At 42.3% G+C, this 19363-nt stretch overlaps 1 protein-coding gene and 1 pseudogene across 2 annotated transcripts in view; one reads left to right on the top strand and one right to left on the bottom strand.

Annotated features, from left to right (window-relative positions):
* The window catches only part of POU6F2 (POU class 6 homeobox 2), a 485531-nt gene that overhangs the window by 380545 nt on the left and 85623 nt on the right, over window positions 1-19363 (top strand). The window lies entirely within an intron of this gene.
* LOC112809722 (small ribosomal subunit protein eS8 pseudogene) lies at window positions 1928-2580 on the bottom strand (annotated as a pseudogene).

Raw genomic sequence — 19363 nt, forward strand, 5'->3', positions numbered from 1 at the left:
CTGTCTCTTATGAATAAATAAATAAAATCTTTAAAAAATAATAATAATAAAACTAGGTCTTCATTTCTAAGAAAACTGAGCCAGTGTTACTTCGACCCTCCCCCTCCCCCAGATTCACAGCCCATCAGGAAATGAAAACAGCCATAAGTGTACTTTGTTATCCACTGGAGCCTCTCCCAGGCTCTGAAGTTGGGTTATTAGCCAATATTTGCAGAAAAACCTCACACCTTGTGATTCACCTCTGACACACAGAATAGGAGAAATAAATAATCTTTTAACACCCTTTTGTTCCAAACAAGAACAACTATCTGCTGCTGGTTGAGAGTTTATTAGATGCCCAGACTGCTGCTAGTTGGTGTCCCATCCAATCTATACCAGGGCTTCTCAGGCTTTTCTTTGCATATGAATTCCCCTAGGACCTTGATAAATGTAGACTTGGATTCAGTAGCTCTGGGGTAGAGGGCCCTCCCCAGATTCTGCATTTCTAACCAGCTCAGGTAAGGCGGATGTGCCTGGCCCTCCGCCCACATCTTGAGTAGCAAAGCGCAACGAACCTTAGATGTCCCACTAGCTCACTTCACAGGCGAGGAAGTTAGGAGTAAGGACCTCTAAGAAGCAAGATTCAAACCAAGGTCTCTCTGACATAAAACCTTGTCTACTGTGCTCATCTGCCTCTTTTTAGTCTTTTTTTTTTTCATTGTGGGATTTCCATCTGTTTAAAGAGATCTCATTTAAATCACATAATGATTTCTAACTTGCAGATGAAGCTGGAGGTAATTGCACAGTTTGAAGAAAGACTTCACCCTCCCCTCTCTGTTCTTTCTTGTAGCTCCAGATCTCAATTTCAATCTTATCATTGCTCACGAACCAGAAACTCTGAAGTTAGGGGTGAGGGTGCAGCCACACATTCTTCCCTTTATTTGGTAAATCTACTAGTTTTGTTGGAACCGTTTCTACCTAATTGAAACTCAAGTACAAAGAGATTGAAATGGTCTGTGACCACTGAGAAATCAGAGCTCAAAAGTCAGTGGGTCTCATTCCAATTTTTAGGCCCTAGATCGCCTGGCTATATGACTATGAAGATCACCGCTTCCTACATCCTCACCATCTGTTGTACAGCCATGGAATTGCACGTGAGACTGTCTGCTTCAGTGAGGGGTGAGGGAGTATTCTCCTACATCAGCATTTCAATACACTTTTTCAAGAGCAAAAGCCCCAAATCAATGTAAAATGGTAGCAAAATCATCCTCCAAATGAGGCCATGCAGAATCAGAACATAGTTCTTCTTCCCTGATGAAAGATCTGATAGTGTGGTTTGTGAAAGCTCTTTCCCCTCTTCATCAGGAGTGTGGGAGCTGGTTACAAAATGACATTCACATTAAACAGCTTCTCTCTAGTCACTTCTAAAAAGTGGCCATTTCTGCTAGAATAGAGAATTTGCTGTGTGACTATTGGGAGTGGTGCCATCATGGTGAAGCAATGTATTCTTCATAAAATGCAAGAGAAGTCTTCAAGAACATCCACACCTTCTAGGTTCTTAGCATGTCATTTTGGACATCCTGTAAGTGGGCATGTAGACCCAGTAACCCAGGCAAATCCTCAACACTTGCCCAATGTCTGCCTCTACCAGGTTGGATAGACAGGTCTTACTGATTTGATGGCTTCAGGAAAAAATAATCTCATTATTAACATCTTCATCTTCAAAGAACAGAAGAAACCTAACATAACTTGTACAAATATCAGTCACTAGCCTCAGAATACACAAATGAATGCATGGATTGACCTAAAAGAAAACAAATCGGGGAAATAAGTTTTTAAGTCCTGCCAACCCAAGTCCGATATGTGGATGGACTTGTATTTGCACTAAAGGGTTAGACTATATGTGTGTTTTGTAGACTTTATTTTTTTTTAACAGTAAACACCTTTTTCACGTGACCAAAGATAGGAGGGAGGAAGATTTATTTGTCTTTCTGGCTTTGATCTTCTTCAGCTAGAACTCTAGCTCCTTGCCCTCCAGCATGGAGCCATCTGCTCTTGAAGCGATGCACGCGAGAAGCTTGCCCTGCTGGAAACACTCCTCCAGAAGACTGCTGATTTGGCCATTCTTTTTCCTTTCATCATATTTCTTCTGAATTTTGTTTGATTGGGGTTTTTTTGTTTGTTTGTTTCTTTGATTGTTTTTTGTTTTGTTTCTTTGATTGTTTTCCTAGGCAGTCAGTTTGGCCCCCTTCTTGCAGCCCAGGGACAGTGCATAGTGGGGCTCCTCCCACGGTCGGTGCAGGGCGCTGCCAGTGAGCCCACGAAACAGTTCTTCACTGGTGCAGACCAGTTTGTTGTTGGAAGCATTGTAGACAACATCAGTAACCCTTGTTTTGCACTTACAACCCTCAGAGTCCAGGGCAGGTCCCCAGTGTTCAGCCTCAAGGCACGGGACTTCTTCTGGCCTCCCTGAGAAAGCAGACTATGTGTATTTGAGTGGGGACCAATCTCTGTGTTGGCCGTGAGGCTTCCCAGCTCATACTTCCATTTCTCATGGTAGGGCTTTCTCTCATCCCCGGTCTTGTCCGGAGAGATGCCCATCGCTCTCCCGTGCTGGCTGCAAAAGAGCTATTATGTAGCCTTTCAATCTCCCTAATTACATGTATGTGTGCTCCATATTCGTGTGTATATATAGTTGCATTTATTTGATATATACATAGGCACATATTTATTTAAATTTTTTTAGGAACACCAACTCAGGGTTTCTGTGAAGTGTCCTCTTACAAGGTTATCCACGTAATCTGGGCAGATCAGCGGAGTGTGAGCGCAAGGGGAGAAATGACATTGTCCGGGGTCTTCCTTTCTTTCCTTCTCTGCCTGGGACGTTTTGGGGAGAATGACTAAGCACTGCCGGAGATTATGAATTTGCTTAAGTGTGAATGGCTGATTGCCGCGTGCGGCGCCGGCCCTCCCCGAAGGTGATTGACTGGGGCTGCAGGTCTTCACACTCGATGCCTGGATTTGACTCGGAAAGTCTGCCAAGTCTTTTACTCGGAAATTTATCTTAATTAGATCTGAAAGACCTGCCACAGCAGAATAGTCACACCGATTAAAATGAAAAACAGGAGAAATTACTGATCAAATTAATCATAATGTCGGGTTACAGCTGTAGGTCTGATGTAATTTGCCACTCCAGTGAGTTACATCGGCCCGGCCCGGGAAAGGGAGCTGGCTTTACGCTGATCCGTAACACCCGCCCGCTCCAGGCGCCCCGGTAGGAGGCTGATTCCATTCATTTTCCTGGCTGGCTTTGACCTCCCTACTGCAACGAGAAACAAATCAGGCACCAAACAAATGGAAGGTGGGGGGGGGGCGGTGAGTGGGGAGGTAAAGGAGAAATATTCTCTTATCCAAGTGATTGTACTGTTCCAAAATGGTGAGCTTTTAAAAGTTGGCTGGACAGGCTTGGGGCTTTGTAGCTTGTTGGGGGTTTTGCTTTTGCTTTTTCCACTTAACCTCATTTGAGTTTTACTTGTGGTGACCTGGCATTAATTAGATGCAGAGCGAGAATCAAAAGGTCAAAGGACAAAATCTTTGGCTCTAGGCAATGAGAAAAAAAAAAACCTTTAGAAAAATCTCCTTGCCAACATGGCCCTACAACTGGGGCATGGATTGAACTAATCTAAAGTGTCACAACAGAAGGGGAAGAAACCTCAGTTGTTAATGCTGATTGTCCCCCATGAGGATATGGTCCTGGAACTCTAATTTTTAAATAAACACCACTTGATACCATACCATGTGTTAGGGCGGGGTGGGGGGCAGGGGAGAGAAGTAGGTGAGTAGGTGGAGTGTACTAATTTTTTTAATAAAACAATTCAGAGTCCAGATTCTTTTCAACACAGAGCCTTGATTCATTCTGTGTTTACAAAACACCTCACCCTATTAACAATGCAAAGAAGGCGCCCTAAAGCACACCCCGGTCTAGGCTTCCCACTGGCTGTCCTCAGAAGTTGGAATTTAGGAGTAATGTAGGACTTCTCTCCAGCCAGTTCTGCTTTATCGGGGAGCTATAGACACCTCACTTGGGGAGAACCCTTTTGAAACAGAGGTGACAGGAAAGTACAGAAAAGGAAGCTTCCTTCCCAATCAGTGATGATCAGATGACTCTGGAGCGGCAAGTTCTTCCTCTTCAACCATATGATGGTGGCCCAAATCCCATCTGGTCATCCCTAGACCAGATGTTTATACCTTTTCATCCCCAGTGTGACAAGGCCCCCATCCTTTCTTCATCCCACCAGGAATAAGTTGGGTACATTTTGTAAACGAGGGAGCTAGGCAGTCACAGGAGATAAGATGACCTTGGCACTCAAGAGACTCTGCCTTCTGGACCTTTCTTTGGATTTGTATGAAAATATAGGTGGGACAACGTGCCCAGATTGGGGAAGGTTATAGTAACCACATTTTGCGTGGTTATTATATGGGCTTTGTATCTGGTTCATAACCAGAATTTTTTAAAGGAAATAATAAAAGAGAATAGAATATACAAGGGCATCATGTCACAGATAGTAAAGCTATATGTTTTTTCTTGAAGCTTCTGTTTAAATTATATGCATATAGATAGATAGATATAGTTACATATAGAGAGACATATATATGTAGAGAGAGAGAGAGGTTTGTCCATATACGTGTGTGTGTGTGTGTGTGTGTGTATTTTGTATGTCTGTATGTGTTGGGTTGAGTTGTCAAGTGTATTTCTTACCATGGAACAAGGTCAGAAGAATTTGAAGAACCCTACCCTGAAAAATCTAGCTCTTCAGGGAGGCCAAAGTGGGAATTCTTAAACATAGAATAGCTCAGGAAGAAGGTTTATCGGTATTCCAACATATTCAGTGTGACAATGGGCTCCTCAACACTGAACACCATCCCCAGCAGTCAAAAAGGACCTAAACAGTTCTGCCGCTCACCTCCCACCCTACCACATATACAGCATTGCAGGTAACTTCAACATTACGCTGCTGCCCCTGTGGTGGAAAACTCACATAAAATTCATAGTTTAACAAACCTACTGAATGAGAAATGAAGTAACATATTAAAAATGGACAAAGCAGTCCCAGGGAAAGTGAAGAGATCATTGGGTTCCTGGAACGTTTATCAAGGGGAAGACCCTGTCCCGAGGGCTACAAGGTGGGAGCCGCGTCCACAGGTTCGGGTCAGAAAACTCGTGGGCTGGAGAGCGCCACATCCAGAGTACCCAGAACCTCTCTTTGGTTCTCCTACCTAGTCTGACCCGGGGCAGAACTGGCATCGTCCTCCCTGACCTGGTCTTCCTAATTCTGTTTTGTCCCTGATCCGATCCACTCTGCAAACCACGGCTAAGCTAAGCTGCCTCAAAGAACACTTTGTTCCATCACCCTCATGCTTAAAAAAAGCCCTCTTTGGGCCTTCTTAGCCTGGGCACTCTGGCCCTCCCCTCCACTGTGTCTCCCACTGACCCCCCCGCCCCAGGTGCCCTGTGCAGTCCTCCTCCCTGGCTCTGCTGGGGCCCCGCCTATTGAGGCATGCCTGCTTTCCTCACCGCTGCTCTGTACTCCCTGCCTGGCTGTCCAGCCCTCAGTGAGTGCTCTTCTCTCTGACTCACACTTTCAGCACTTAGCACATACCCTCCGAGTCTTTTTATTTTCACCTATGGACAAGTTTGTTGTCTTACTTGAATTAAAAGCCCCTTAAGAACAGACACTACGTCTCACACCTCTGTACATCCCAGGACTGTCAATAGTTGTGATGATTTCTCATGTCACAGCTATTCATTGCACAGATACATAAGTAAGTGCCTATTATCTGACTGCCTTAAATTTACTTGCAAAATTACTCGATGAAGATAACAATTACCAATGAAAGAAATGTTACCCATTACTTTTATATTTAGAACAATGCCTGGCACATAATAAGGACTATGAAAACCTTAGATCTTTGTTTTGATTGTGATTTCTTTTTTTTTTAAGTTCATTTATTTATGTATTTAGTAATCTCTATACCCACATGGGGCTCGAATTCACAACCCCAAGTTCAAGAGTCACATGCTCTTCTGACTGAGCCAGCCAGGCACCGCTATGATTATTTCTTTGGAATGGTTTTAACACCGTTGTTCTTCGCACTGTCTTCTCAGTGGGCTTTGGAAAATGCAGAACTTCGTTTAGACTGCTTCAAATCCGCTTCTTTCCTTTGGCAGGAAATGTTCATCAAAGCAAGGACCACCATTTCTTATTTCATCTTCTGTACCCTTCCCCCTCTTCTCAACAACCCATGGCAGTTCTTGATATTCAGAATAAAATAGAAAGAGGAGCAGGCCTTCTTAATATTTTATAGATCTGATTGGTCTGTGAGTTAAATCGTATTTTCCAAAGCATAAAAGTATTATAAAACAGATAGATAGACCCAAGGAAGATGAAAGGGAATCTCCTACCAAGGGTGTACCTCAGGCCCCCACCATTGGATACCAGAGACTCTCACGTGACGTGCTCTGCTACCCCAAACCCCCCTGGTACAGAAACTCCCAGTAGAAAAATGATGATCCAGTTTAAACAATGAAAACACCGTTGAGCTTTTCATGCCAGGAACTGTGCTAGGTGTTTTGTATATGTTTTCCTACTTATGCCTTGCAATCATTTATAGTAGTAAGAAAACCAAGACTTGGAGAAGCCAGTAATTCACCAAAACTCCACAGCTTCTTAGAGGTGGGGCTGGGATTTGAGTCCAGAGTGTCTGGCTCCAACGTGGAGGATGTCACATGCTCTTTTAAATGGGATGGTCTCTGTGTATGCCTCTTGACCAGCATAATTGCTAATAGCACCCATTTCACACTCGGAACTGTCATGGTTTGGACAATAAATCATTCGGGCCCCTTCTCCCAAGCTATGCTCGCTATACCACCTCAGCATTTGTCCAAACTGCCTCCACCTGTTTTCACCTCATGGGTGAAATGGTTTAGCCAGAAAAGCTAAGGCATTTGGATGTCTTCTTAATTCAGTGAAAAGATGGAATTAGTCATTTTTAGAAATATGTTGTGTTCTTTCTACTTGGCAACTTAACTAATAATTTTTCAAGATGTGATCCTGTTTGAGACAAGAGAATCCTTGGATGAGGGCCATGAGGGCCATAGGAGATACCTTCTTTTCCCAAATGATTTCAAAAAACCTAAGTGGGATGGTTCTTGGATCCTGGCTGAGGTGACCAACACAATGCTAGCAGAATTGTAATTTAGAACAGAGAGCTTTACCAACCCCCCCAAAAGATGATGTTCAATGATGATAAGTGATGGATTAAGATGGTGTTCAACATATATTATAAGGAGAGGCAAAGAACTCAAACACACATACATGCATGCATGAAAATAGAACTCACGATTTTTTTTAAAGATTTTGTTTATTCAGAGAGAGAGAGCATGCACACACACATGGGGCAAAAGGCAGAAGGAGAGGGACAGAAAGAACCTCAAGCAACCTCCATGCTGAGCGTGGAGCCCAACTCAGGGCTCAATCTCACAACCCTGAGGTCATGACCTGAGCCGAAATCAAGAGTCAGACACTTAACTGACTGAGCCACTTAGGCACCCCAGAACTAATGATTTTTAAAATCAAGGTGAATGAGAGCCAGAAATGCAATGTTATTAAAAGGTTTGCAGGTAACATGGAGGGGAAGGGGTACAAGGTTTCCTTAACAAGAGTGGGGCTCCAGAGTACTGATTGCTCCAGCCTTTCTCCTTGTAGGTGGGCACTGAGGGTGCTTCAGAGAAGTCATGATTCCCAGATTGGCCACACATCAAAACCACATGGGGAGGTTTCTGCAGCAAATAAATCATAAGAAAGAGAGAGAGCTTGAGATGAAGGGCTAGGGGGTTGGACATGTAGATCAAAAGACACAGTAAAGAAGTTCATGTTGTGGACTTTATTTAGATTATAGTTCAAGCAAATGTAAAAAAGAAAAAGAACAACATTTATGAGACAGTTGGAAATATAACTGCTGATGGGATGTCTGATGATGTTCAGGGATTATTTTTAATAACTGCAGGTGTGATGTGGTATGTAGTTATATTTTTAAGAGTGTTTTCTGAAGATACATACTGAAATACAAATGAAATGGTAGGATGCCTGGATTTTCCTCAGATGATGTGGAAGGGAAGAAAATAATATTGGTGGAGGTTGTTGGGTAGGGTATGGATAAAAGAAGATTAGCCATGAGCTGATAAGTATTGAAGCTGGGTGATAGGTAGGTCCATGGGAGTTCATGATAGCATTGTGTCTTCTTTTACATGTATTTAAAATTTTCCATAAGAAAAAATAAAAAAAGTTTAACTGACTTGGAGATTCTTTAATAATATAGATTTATATTATTTAATATTTTAATATTAATAGTTAATATTATAGATTTAATAATATAGATTCCCCTCACCCAAGAACTACAAAATCAGATTCTCTGGGGTGAAGCCAGTGATTCTGATGATCAAGGAGTTTTGAAAAACTTCTGCCCTATAGAAGTGTAAACAATTTCTTAGATCAGGACAGGTTAGCCAAGGCTCAACGCAGTATACATATGAAAAATGGTTGATGGGTTGAGACACAGCATCTTAAGAAACTGAGGTTTTTCTCAAGTGAAAGACTGAAAAAGTGAAGACGGTTGTTAATAACTGATGAAATGTAAAGAATAGAAAGGGTACTAGGAAACTAAAAATAGAAAAGATCTTTCCAATTTTCAAAAAAAAATGGGAGGGCTTCCTCTTCAGTGGGGTAGATTAAATATGTACATTTATCTCTATACACCCTCTGGGAACCCCACTAAAATGATACTAAAGGAAATTTTTTTTTAATCATATAAATCCAAAAGGGCAAAGAGAAGTGGAGAAAAGACAACAGTGGACAAGCAATGTCAACCAAATTCTGGAGATGCAGGTGGAGGAGATAACCAGGCTGAGAAAGCTAAACACCAAGGTCCTGAAAGGGACACAGTGAGAAGCAAAGCAACCCTGGAGCCTCCAAAAGCTTTGGGGATTGCAGACGTCAGGTGCCATGGAAGATGAGGATGGCAGGGCATGTTGTTGAAAATAGGGGCAATGGTTAATGACTGCATAATGAACAGTTAGACCGTAAGCTGCCTCCCCAGTCCAAGCAGACAGGCAACTATCTCCCTAGCAGCTTTATGCAAGAGAAATTGAAATGAGAGACCCTCTAGACCTGGAGACGTAGGTCTGGCTGGCTATGTGCTGGAGAGAGCTCCTTACTGCTGACCAGGACATCAAGGGAAAGTCTCATCCTGAATGATAAAACCTGGCCTCACTGGGCCACTTACATCATACACAGGGGTTCGAGTATGCAGGCATCTCACTACCTCCCCACCTCAACCACCCCAGGTAATTGGTGGGTTCTTTTCTGGAGAAACCTAACTACTAATCAGAGAGAAAAGACTCAGTTGTCAATATTTGCAATCTCCAACATCACCAGGTCCCTGCTTTATTTTTATAGTGGAAAGACAACAAAAAATGACTAAATATTTGAGAAATGCCTTTGTCTGAAAACAGAAACTAAAACAAATGGGAGGGGGGAGACATTTGTTGGAAATAGAAGCAATAGAAGAAGGAGAACAATTTTATAAACATTTTAAAATTAATATTCTAGGGCGCCTGGTGGCTCAGTTGGTTAAGCGACTGCCTTCAGCTCAGGTCATGATCCTGGAGTCCTGGGATCGAGTCCCGCATCGGGCTCCCTGCTCAGCAATGAGTCTGCTTCTCCCTCGGACCCTCCCCCCTTCATGCTCTCTTTCTCTATCTCATTCTCTTTCTCAAATAAATAAATAAAATCTTTTAAAAAAATAATAAAAATAAATAAATAAAATTAATATTCTATAGGATATCCAAAGAGATCATGCATCCACAAGACACGTAATAGGTACAATACATAAGGACACTTAAAAAATAATTCAGGGTGAGGTGCCTGGGTGGCTCAGTCGTTAGGCGTCTGCCTTCAGCTCAGGTCATGATCCCAGGGTTGTGGGATCAAGCCCCGCGTCGGGCTCCCTGCTCAGTGGGGAGCCTGCTTCTCCCTCTCCCACTCCCTCTCACTGTGTTCGCTCTCTCGCTGTGTCTCTCTGTCAAATAAATAAAATCTTAAAAATAATAATAATAATTCAGGAGATAGATAATAGTTAAAATAGTTATAGCAGAAATAAAAATTTAATAGAAGGTTTAGAAAATAAAGAAAATCTCTCAGAATATAGACCAAAAAGACAAAAAAGATAACAAATTAGTAAAACAGGGAGAAAATACCAGATCAGTCTAGGAGATCCAACATCTAACCAACAGAATTACAGAATCCAAAGGGGAAAAAAAAAAAGACAGAGCAAGAGAGAGAGAAAATTACCAAAGAAATAATTGAGGAAAATTTCCCAGATTTGAAGGATGTTATCTCATTGAGAGTCACACTGAATAAATAACCTAATGAATGAAAACAAAACAAAACAGCTGAAGCATATCATTCTGAACATTTTCTGGAGGAGAATAGGTAAAATACAAGAAATCAAGAATTGGAATAACACTGGGTTTCCATAGCAATACTTGAAGCTGGAAGACAATGGAGCAAAGCCTTCAAAATTCTGAGGGAAAATGGTTTTCAACTTGTATTTAATATACTGCCAAGCAATCTATCAAACATAAGAGTAAACTAAAGATTCAGATGCAGAGTCTCTGGAAAAATTTTGTCTCAAATTCATCTGTCATGCATTCTTCATCAACTTAACTGGAAGTGTTCCACCAAGACAAGAGAGTAAACTGAAGAACAGGAAGATTGGAGCTTTACCATCAAAAGGGACAAAAAGGAACCCCTAGGCTGATAGTTACACAGCAGGCTTAGAAAGCAATCAGTTTCCACTGGGCCAGGACACGGAGGACTCTAGAAAGGCTGTCCCTGAGCAAGAGGCAGGGGAGAGGGAGGGAAGGGAGCAGAAGAGAAACCCAGAGAATACCTCGTATGATTGACTAAAGGAAAACAGTGTTCATCATTCTTGAGTTGAATTTGGAAAGAATTGTGAATAGAAAGAAAACTAAGCAAACAGAAAAGCAATGACTAACTTTGGTAAGAGCAAAAACTTTTACAAGGAAGGAAGGAAGGAAGTGTACTAACAGGGTCGGAGGCAAACAGAACTTCCCTAGTCCCCAAAAGAAATTCTGATTAAATCGCTAACTCTATTGTCAGAATGAAGGGACTCAGGAGGAGGGGAAATAGGGAGTGGGTTCAAGAGTGTTCAGTCCTCATCTTCCGCAGCAGAAGTCAATCGATAATGCCCCAAATTGGCAAATCAAGAAAAACAATTTAAGCTATTATTTAGAAATAGGAGGGGCAAATACCAAAAGGAACATCTAAAAGATTTTGGAGAACATGGAGAGTTTGGTTTAGGGGTAACGAGGCTTGAGTTTTACAAGTTCAGTGTATTTCAGTGTTTGACTTTCTACACCAAGACCTCGCGTGCTTATTGATCCCTCTGCCTGGACACTTTTCCCTTAGATATCCAGCTTGCTCCCTCACTTTATTCAGGTCTTGCCTTAAATTTTGCCTCATCAAGGAGTCCTTCCCTCACCATCTTATATAAAATTGCCCACATGGCACCACTGTTCCTTCATCATTCTTCGGAGGTCTTATTGCTACCTGACATGTCATGATTTGCTTGTCTCTTTTCTTCTTCCAACTAGAATGGAAATTTAATAATCACAGGGATTTTGTCCTGTTCACTGCTACAGCCCAGCAAGAGTTAAGTGCCCACACTGGTAGAACTAGGACCATAGGTGTAAACTCTAGAAAACAGAGCTTCCTAGGAGATGTACACACAGATGGGTGTGCTGTTGGGTGAGCCAGCAAGACATCTCTCCCAGAGAAGGGGTAACCACTTCAGTGGTTCTCTTATAGAGACGTTGGACCAGAAGAGCCTGGTGGTCCCATCCAATTCTGAGATTCTGTGATCAGCCCTGAGAACAGAACAAAAGAGAATGTTGTACTTCTGCATAAAAGCTGGGTATGAGAGGATGATGCTTTTATCACCAGCCAAACTAAACTTTGGGATGGGCAATGGAGGAAAGTTAAAATAGCTTCCTGGCAGTGCTTTAAACACAGGCTAAAGTCTTACTGCGTGGGCTTGCTTTAATGCACCTGTGGGTCTTATTTGCCTCTGTGTCCTGCAGGCCTCATTCAGAACCTAGAACCTGGGGCATCTTTCATGTGACTAGCTGAGTGCCGTGAAGTTCTCAGATTAGTTTGCTCCTTGAAAGGACTCTCATAAGGAAATGGATGTGGTTTTTTCTGGGTTTTCTTATGAGAGGATTGAGAAGGAAACTAAAGTAAATATCCAAAAGCATGTCAGGCGGTTATTAAGGATTTCCCCTGTTTGGTTTTAGAAAAGGAGGCACCATTTCATTGCTGTTTGGCTTCTCATTGGCCCCAAGTATTAAGCATGGCATGTGGAGAGAAACACCATCCAACTCAACAAGATACTCCTATATTTTTAAGCATTCTGTGGAATTCTTATAGAAAAATCTTTGATTAGAAAAGTTTACAGTTTGTAGGTTTCCCAACTCAAACTATAAACAGCCTTTGTGTTAAAAAATTTTTTATATGAAACATCTGCTCTCAGCCCTAATTTGTGCAAATAAGAAAATTGATGTATTCAGGTCTTCAGTGCTTAAATGATCACATTCCTGGACCAGAGAGACAGGGAGGGAGAAATTGGGAAAAAGTTGGGGGAATTAAGTCTTGTTTTATCTTTTGGACACCCGGTGCTTTCTGTAACAGCCGATCAGGGTGCTGTGTCAAAGGCACTGATGAGAGGTTTCCCAAAGTTAATTTTTCTCATAATACAATAACCAAATTTGTTTTAACACTTGAAAAGGCCCATCTATACTAAAAAGAATCAGTTGCTTAATCCTAAAATTAAAGGTTATTGCATGCAAGAGAAAATAATTACATGCTCAAAGTATGGAAAAAAGAAAACTTTTTTTAATATGTAGGTATTTGTATAATTAAAGACTAATCAAGCATGAAGGGCTGCTGACTAAACCAGAAAATGAGATTGTTGGCAAGCAATATTGTAATGTAAATGCCATTTTTGTTTAACTACTAAGAAGCTGGAGAAATGATATCCTGAACAGATTAAAAGCAAACAGCATTGATAATAAATATTTATCAGATTTCAAATGCAACACAGAGGATTTTTATATTTCACGTGCAAGATTGGCTCACGGGGAAGTTTTCAGGTAGTTTTCAAGAGACTAGTTAACGTCCTTATTTAGAATTGCATTTCCCGATAGGACTTTCCTCTGTGAGAGTACCTGTGAAATATGAGCCAAGGCAAAGTGTCCCTTTTGAGATCTACTGCCCTCAATGCCATGGTTTACTAGTTAAGATTTTGTTAATTAGGGGCGCCTGGGTGGCTCAGACAGTTAAGCATCTGCCTTCCGCTCAGGTCATGATCCCAGGGTCCTGGAATCGAGCCCCTCATTGGGCTCCCTGCTCAGCGGGGAGCCTGTTCCTCCTGCTGATGCTTTCTCATGCTCTCTCTATCAAATAAGTAAAAATTAAAAAAAAAAAAAGATTTTGTTAATTAGTATTAGTTACTTAGTATTAGCCAAAGACTTTCTCATGAATACACTGGTTGTATTATTCTTAGAGATGAGGGACAAGCCACGTGGGCACAGATGTTAACAAAATAGAAACGATTTCTGTAAACTCCAGGTACCTAATCTTTGAAGTCGCATAGAAACGTTTTGAGACTTTCTACAACTGTGAAATGTTACATGGCATGCTCGTTTGTCACAAGGATCAAATAAATAAAGGTGCTAAGGCACCTCTCAGGAAGTAGGACGTAATAGTCACTCAGCGAATCTGAGTTTTGCCCCCTCTCTCCCTCTCCTCTGCTGACTCAGTTCAACCTAACCATCCCCACCGTCTGTTCTCACAAAGACTGTGTTCCCTTTGGAGATACTGCCAAGACATCCGATTCTGCATTCTGAGTATGCACCTGAGAGCCTGACCAAATCTGTCCCCTCAGCATTCCTGAGATGCAAGAGTAGTCTGAAGGGTGGGGAGTCGGGGTTCTTCTCTTGGCCTGAAGAAACGCAGAAACGCAACAAGAAAGAGCATACCATAAAGAGGTCAAAGATTTTAATCTAATGAAGCCCTCACTGGAAAACTTGCTTTCCCCCATTTGTATGTGGTGATTTCCCAGTGTTCAACTGGGCTCGGCCTGATTTGTCTCATAAATCAAGACTTGCTGCATAAATGTAGGTGTGAGCTCTGAAAAGCAGACCTCTTGACCTCCTGATAAAAATATAAATTAATTAATCAAAAGCAGCTTTTAAAATTCAAGTGTTGTGCATAGCAAGTAGGCTGGTTTCCTTCCACCATAAAGCATCATTATAGATAAGTTTTCAGGAGAAGAGGCAAGACTGTTATTTTTTACCTTCAAAAACAGTAGAAAATTCACTTTTTGGTTTCTAAATTAGAATCTGTCAGTTTGACTGCCTCTGTTTCTTTTGGGTGTGCTGCATATGGTATGTGATCCAGAAAGTTGAAAGCTTGCAGACCTACTAAAATACATTTGGGGATTTCAAAAACAGATTATTGAGTGACAATATGATAGCCTTCAGGCTTGCTGCTAGAAATTTTTATTAAACTTATTTTCTCCCTAATGTGGTAGTAACATGTACCTTATTTTCTGAAGATTGCAGAACACATCATCAAATGACGGTTCAAAAAAACATTTTTAAGTTTATTCTCTCCCTTTTTATGTAACTTACTTGAGAGCCAGGAACAGCACAAAAAGATGTGTTTCTCTCACCACTTCTCCTCGCTCACACAGTTTGAAAGGGTCACTGTGAAATTGCCAGTTCTTGAGTCTGAAGAAAGAACATCCACAAATGTTTGAGCTCAGGTTTTAGAGAGGACCTGAGGTTATTTGCAGAAACGAGTGGGTCAGGCAGTGGGGAGGAGCCCACAGAAAGTGTCTCTGTCACAGAGACAGCGTGTCCTTCACCAGCTGCCGGTGGACAAAGCACCCGGCCATGCAGGACAGTTCTAGACTCCCTTTGGTTACCATCATCCCCTGGTGGCAGTGTCTGAGAATGTGTTTGTCCACTCAGCCTACATTTCTACAGCAGTCTTTGCCTCCCTTGTCTGCAAATGTGAGCTCCTGTTTTGGGGACCCCAAACAAAATTATAATCTGGGCTTCGTTGCTCAGAAAATACCCTCGACTAAAATACATCTTGAAGCTTCCAGTCCTGCCCCAAATTCAGAGAGCATACATTTAGCCAATGCCTTTTTTATTTTATTTTATTTTATTTTATTTTATTTTATTTTATTTTATTTTAGAGAGAGAGGGCATGAGCAAGGGAGGGTCCAAGGGAGAGGGAGAAGCAGGCTCCCCGTGGGGCTCGATCTCAGGACCCTGGGATCATGACCCAAGCCAAAGGCAGTCTACTTAACCAATTAAGCCAGCCAGGCACCCTTAGTCAATGCCTTTTTATTTCCTATTGAAATCTGTCAACTTCGAGGAGAAAAAAAGGAAGAGGGGAGAGGAGGAAATGAAAATGTTTATTTCAATACATGTAAGGGTTGAGTAGCCCAAGAAAGAACCTGCTGGGGTTGCCTTGGGAAGCCCCTTCTTTCTGGGCATGCCTTCTTTGAGGGAGAGCAAAACCAGAAGGATTCGTGGGGTACCAAGATTCACAGAGGGTTCTGTGGCAAGCTGACCCAGACCTTTATATCTGGGGAACTTTTTTTCAGGTTCCTTGTTAGATTTCTGATGCCATCTGAATCCTCTGAGTCATGCATTCATTTATTCAACAACTATGCCTTGAGCCTCTACAGATGTCAAGCGCTTTTCTTAGAGCTAGAGTAGGGATCCGGGGTGAATACAAATTAAAAAAAAATCAAACACTTAAATATATAGTATATTAAACATTGTTAGCTGCTATGAGAGAGTAATAAATGAGGTCAAAGGAAAGAAAGTGCTAGAGAGAGGGTTACTAACTGACATAGGGTGACCAGAAAAGGCATCTCTGTTGGAGCAGAGATCTGTTGGGAGAGAACCTGCCAACATATGGAGAGAATGGGCTCCAGGGGAGGGACCAGTGCAGAGCCCTGAGGTAGGTAGGGTGCTGGGCAGATTCCAGAAAGAGCAGAAAGGGCAGCAAGACTGCAGTCTTGAGCGAAGGGGAGTGGCCGCAGATGGGGCCATAAAAGAAACAAGGACCAGATGATCTTGGATCCTATAGGCCACTGCCAGGACTTCAGCAATCACCTTGAATGAAGCCCCACAGACCCTATGAGGAGAACAGACTGGGGGCTCAAGAGCAAAAATGGGGAGTCCAGTTAGGAGGCTACTGCACTGATTTCAACAGGGTGACAAGAGCTTGTACCAGGTTGGATGAGGTAGAGATGGTGAGAGGTAATCAGACCGCATGTAGTTTGAAGAAGAGCTGACAGGATTCACTAATGGGGACTGGGTTTGATGTGTAAGAAAAAGGAGGTCAAGGTGGCTCCAATGACTTTGACCTATGCACCTGGAGGCATGAAGCTTCCACTTGGGGAAGACTACGGGATGAACAGATTTGGGGACATGTTTCGTTTTTGGCATGTCAGTCTTGGGCAGGTTATGTTCAAGAGACTGCTAAATGTCTCGGAGGAAAGTTCAAGAAAGCAGATGGATCTCAAGTTCTGGAGAAAGGTCCATGTTAGAGATAAATTTGGGAGTTCATCGGTGTTCCACTGGTGTCTAAAGCTATAACCCTGAACCAGATCACCCAAAGAGTGGGCCCAGATAAAGAAGAGGTTCAAGCATTTCTGAACCAGGGCACCTGGGTGGCTCAGTCAGTTAAGTGTCTGCCTTCGGCTCAGGCCATGATCTCAGTGTCCTGGGATCAAGCCCTGCATTGGGCTCCCTGATCAGTGGGGAGTCTGCCTCTCCCTCTGCCTCTGCCCCCCACTCATGCTCGCTTGCTCACTCTCTCTCAAATAAATAAATAAATCTTAAAAAAAAAAAAAAAAAAGGATTCCTGAAGCACCTAACACCAGGAATTCCTGCAGAGGAAAAGAAATCAGCCGAGGAGACTAAGAAGAGGTCAGGGAGGAAGGAAGGGAGATGCACCAGAAACTGATGTAAATCAGTGCTTTGAGGAAGGAGTGATCAAGAGTGCCAACTAGTTTTGGCAGATCAAGTAAGAGGGGAGCCGAGAATGATCATTGGAAGCAGTGCCCTTCACAAGAGCTTCAGAGGAGTGGTGGTGAGGGATTGCAGGGATTCAAAGTAGATTCAAAAAAAGAACAGAAGGAGAAGAATGGGCGACATCAAGAACAGACAACTCTTCACAGGCACCTGCTCTGAAAGGAAGCTGACAGTTGCACTAGCTGGACGGGAGGGGGGGTCAAGATAGGTCTGTTTTTTAAAGATGAAAAGTGAAACATCTTGCTTATAGGCAGATGGTAGTGATCCAGTGGGGGGGGGGAGGGGGCGGATTTGATGAAACAAATCCGTTGCACTTAGAACATCAGGATAGCACAGGAAAATGTTGGGCATTCATCACCCCCAAAGAAATAACTTCCTCTTGATAGCTGGGTTTTCCCAGAAGAGCTAAGGGTTAAACCTTTTAGTGCCAGAACTATAAAACTTGGAAAATGTAAATCACTTAAAAGCATTTTACTCCCATCCCCTGCCTTCTTAAACAAAGGATCACCATAATAAAAATCTTCTATTTATATCATGCCTCGTGGTTTACAAAGTACTTTCAAAAACATTATCTCCTATTACCCACCAACATCTCAGCAAAGTGGGCATTTCAGAGATTTGACAGATTGGTGAGATGGACAGTCATAGGGGTGTGATTTGCCTGGTGTGGATGAAAGGGAACATAAGTGCAACTTCCTGATGATGTTGGATCATTATTGACAGTATAGATTATATACATTCTGGGAAAGCAAGACTCTTGTGCACTAAAGAGAACATCATGAAAGATGGGTGGGTGGACAGCAAGTGCTCTCAGAGACCCAGAAAGGAGCAGGCTGAAGAGTGGAATGTCTGAGAGGACTTCCTGAAGGTGGTGGAACTTGAGCAGGGCTCCAAAGTTCTAGTAGATTTTAGAAGGGCAGGAAAGGCCAGAGGAAGACAGAGTAAGCATGCTTCTGGATGTTTGCACTGGTAGTAGTTATTCATTTGGAGCAGATAGGTACCGCTACCTTGCTCAGTTGTGCCCTCTGTACTGGACTGGGTCATGGTGCCCAGATATGAAGTCAAACGTTATTGTGTATGTTTCCATGAGAGTGTTTTTGGATGAAATGTACATTTAAATCAGTAAGCTTTTAGTGAAGCAGAGTTCCTTCCATACTATGAGTGGGCCACATCCAATCAGTTGAAGGCCTGAAGAGAACAAAAGACTGACCTCCTCTGAGCAAGAGGGAATTCTGCAGCAGACAGCCTTCGGAATTGAGTTTCAACATCAGCTCTTCCCTGGGTCTCCAGCTTGCCAGCCCACCATGCCGATTTTGGACTCATCAGCCTCTATATTTGCATGAACCAATTCTGTAAAACAAATCTCTGTCTCTCTCTCTCTATAGATAGATAGATAGATAGATAGCTGAATAGATAGATAGATTGATAGATAGATAGATACACATACAGACACACACACATTCTTTTGGTTCCGTTTTTCTGGAGTGTACCCTCAAAGGAGAACCTGACCAATTCTGTCACTTTCTCATGGATTATGTGAAGATAGAAGGGGCACAGTTCTCCTCCGCAGAATACAGACCTGTGGGAGAATGGAAGAAGGCTTTCCCATAAAGTCAATAGGATCACGGACATTGCTGTATTTATCAGGACAAAAGAAGCCAAAGTCTGGCAAGTGGTTCTCATAGTGCAGTCTGGGAGTAGCCCAGATCCAGAGGGTTAGAAGCCCCATCTTTCACCCCTCGCTGCTCTACTCAGATGCAGTGCGTCTGTTATCTTTTTTCCCCTGTGGTTACCCTCTGTCATTTGACTCTACTGATAATTCTGCCCAGCACTCAAGCTAGGTGGATGATTGGTCAAACTAACCAGCTAGTCAGATTCAACCCGAGGCTCATTGCTATAGTGCAGGAGTTGGCAAACATTTTATGTAAAGGGCCAAATAGTAAATATTTTAGGCTTTGTGTGTTGAGAAAAAATTTAAGATACTCTTTATATGCTTATATAATAACAGAAGTAAACAAATTTCCACAAATTTCTTATGGTGAAATCCAAAATATAATAATAGTAACTGAGGAGAATTTTTAATACAGGCTGTTAATGAGAATAGAAATCTAGGGTTTTTTTTTTGAG

Source organism: Callorhinus ursinus, unplaced genomic scaffold, assembly GCF_003265705.2.
Source record: "Callorhinus ursinus isolate GAN/ISIS: 27379988/994484 unplaced genomic scaffold, GSC_fseal_2.0 scaffold73, whole genome shotgun sequence".
NCBI classification, from domain to species: domain Eukaryota; kingdom Metazoa; phylum Chordata; class Mammalia; order Carnivora; family Otariidae; genus Callorhinus; species Callorhinus ursinus.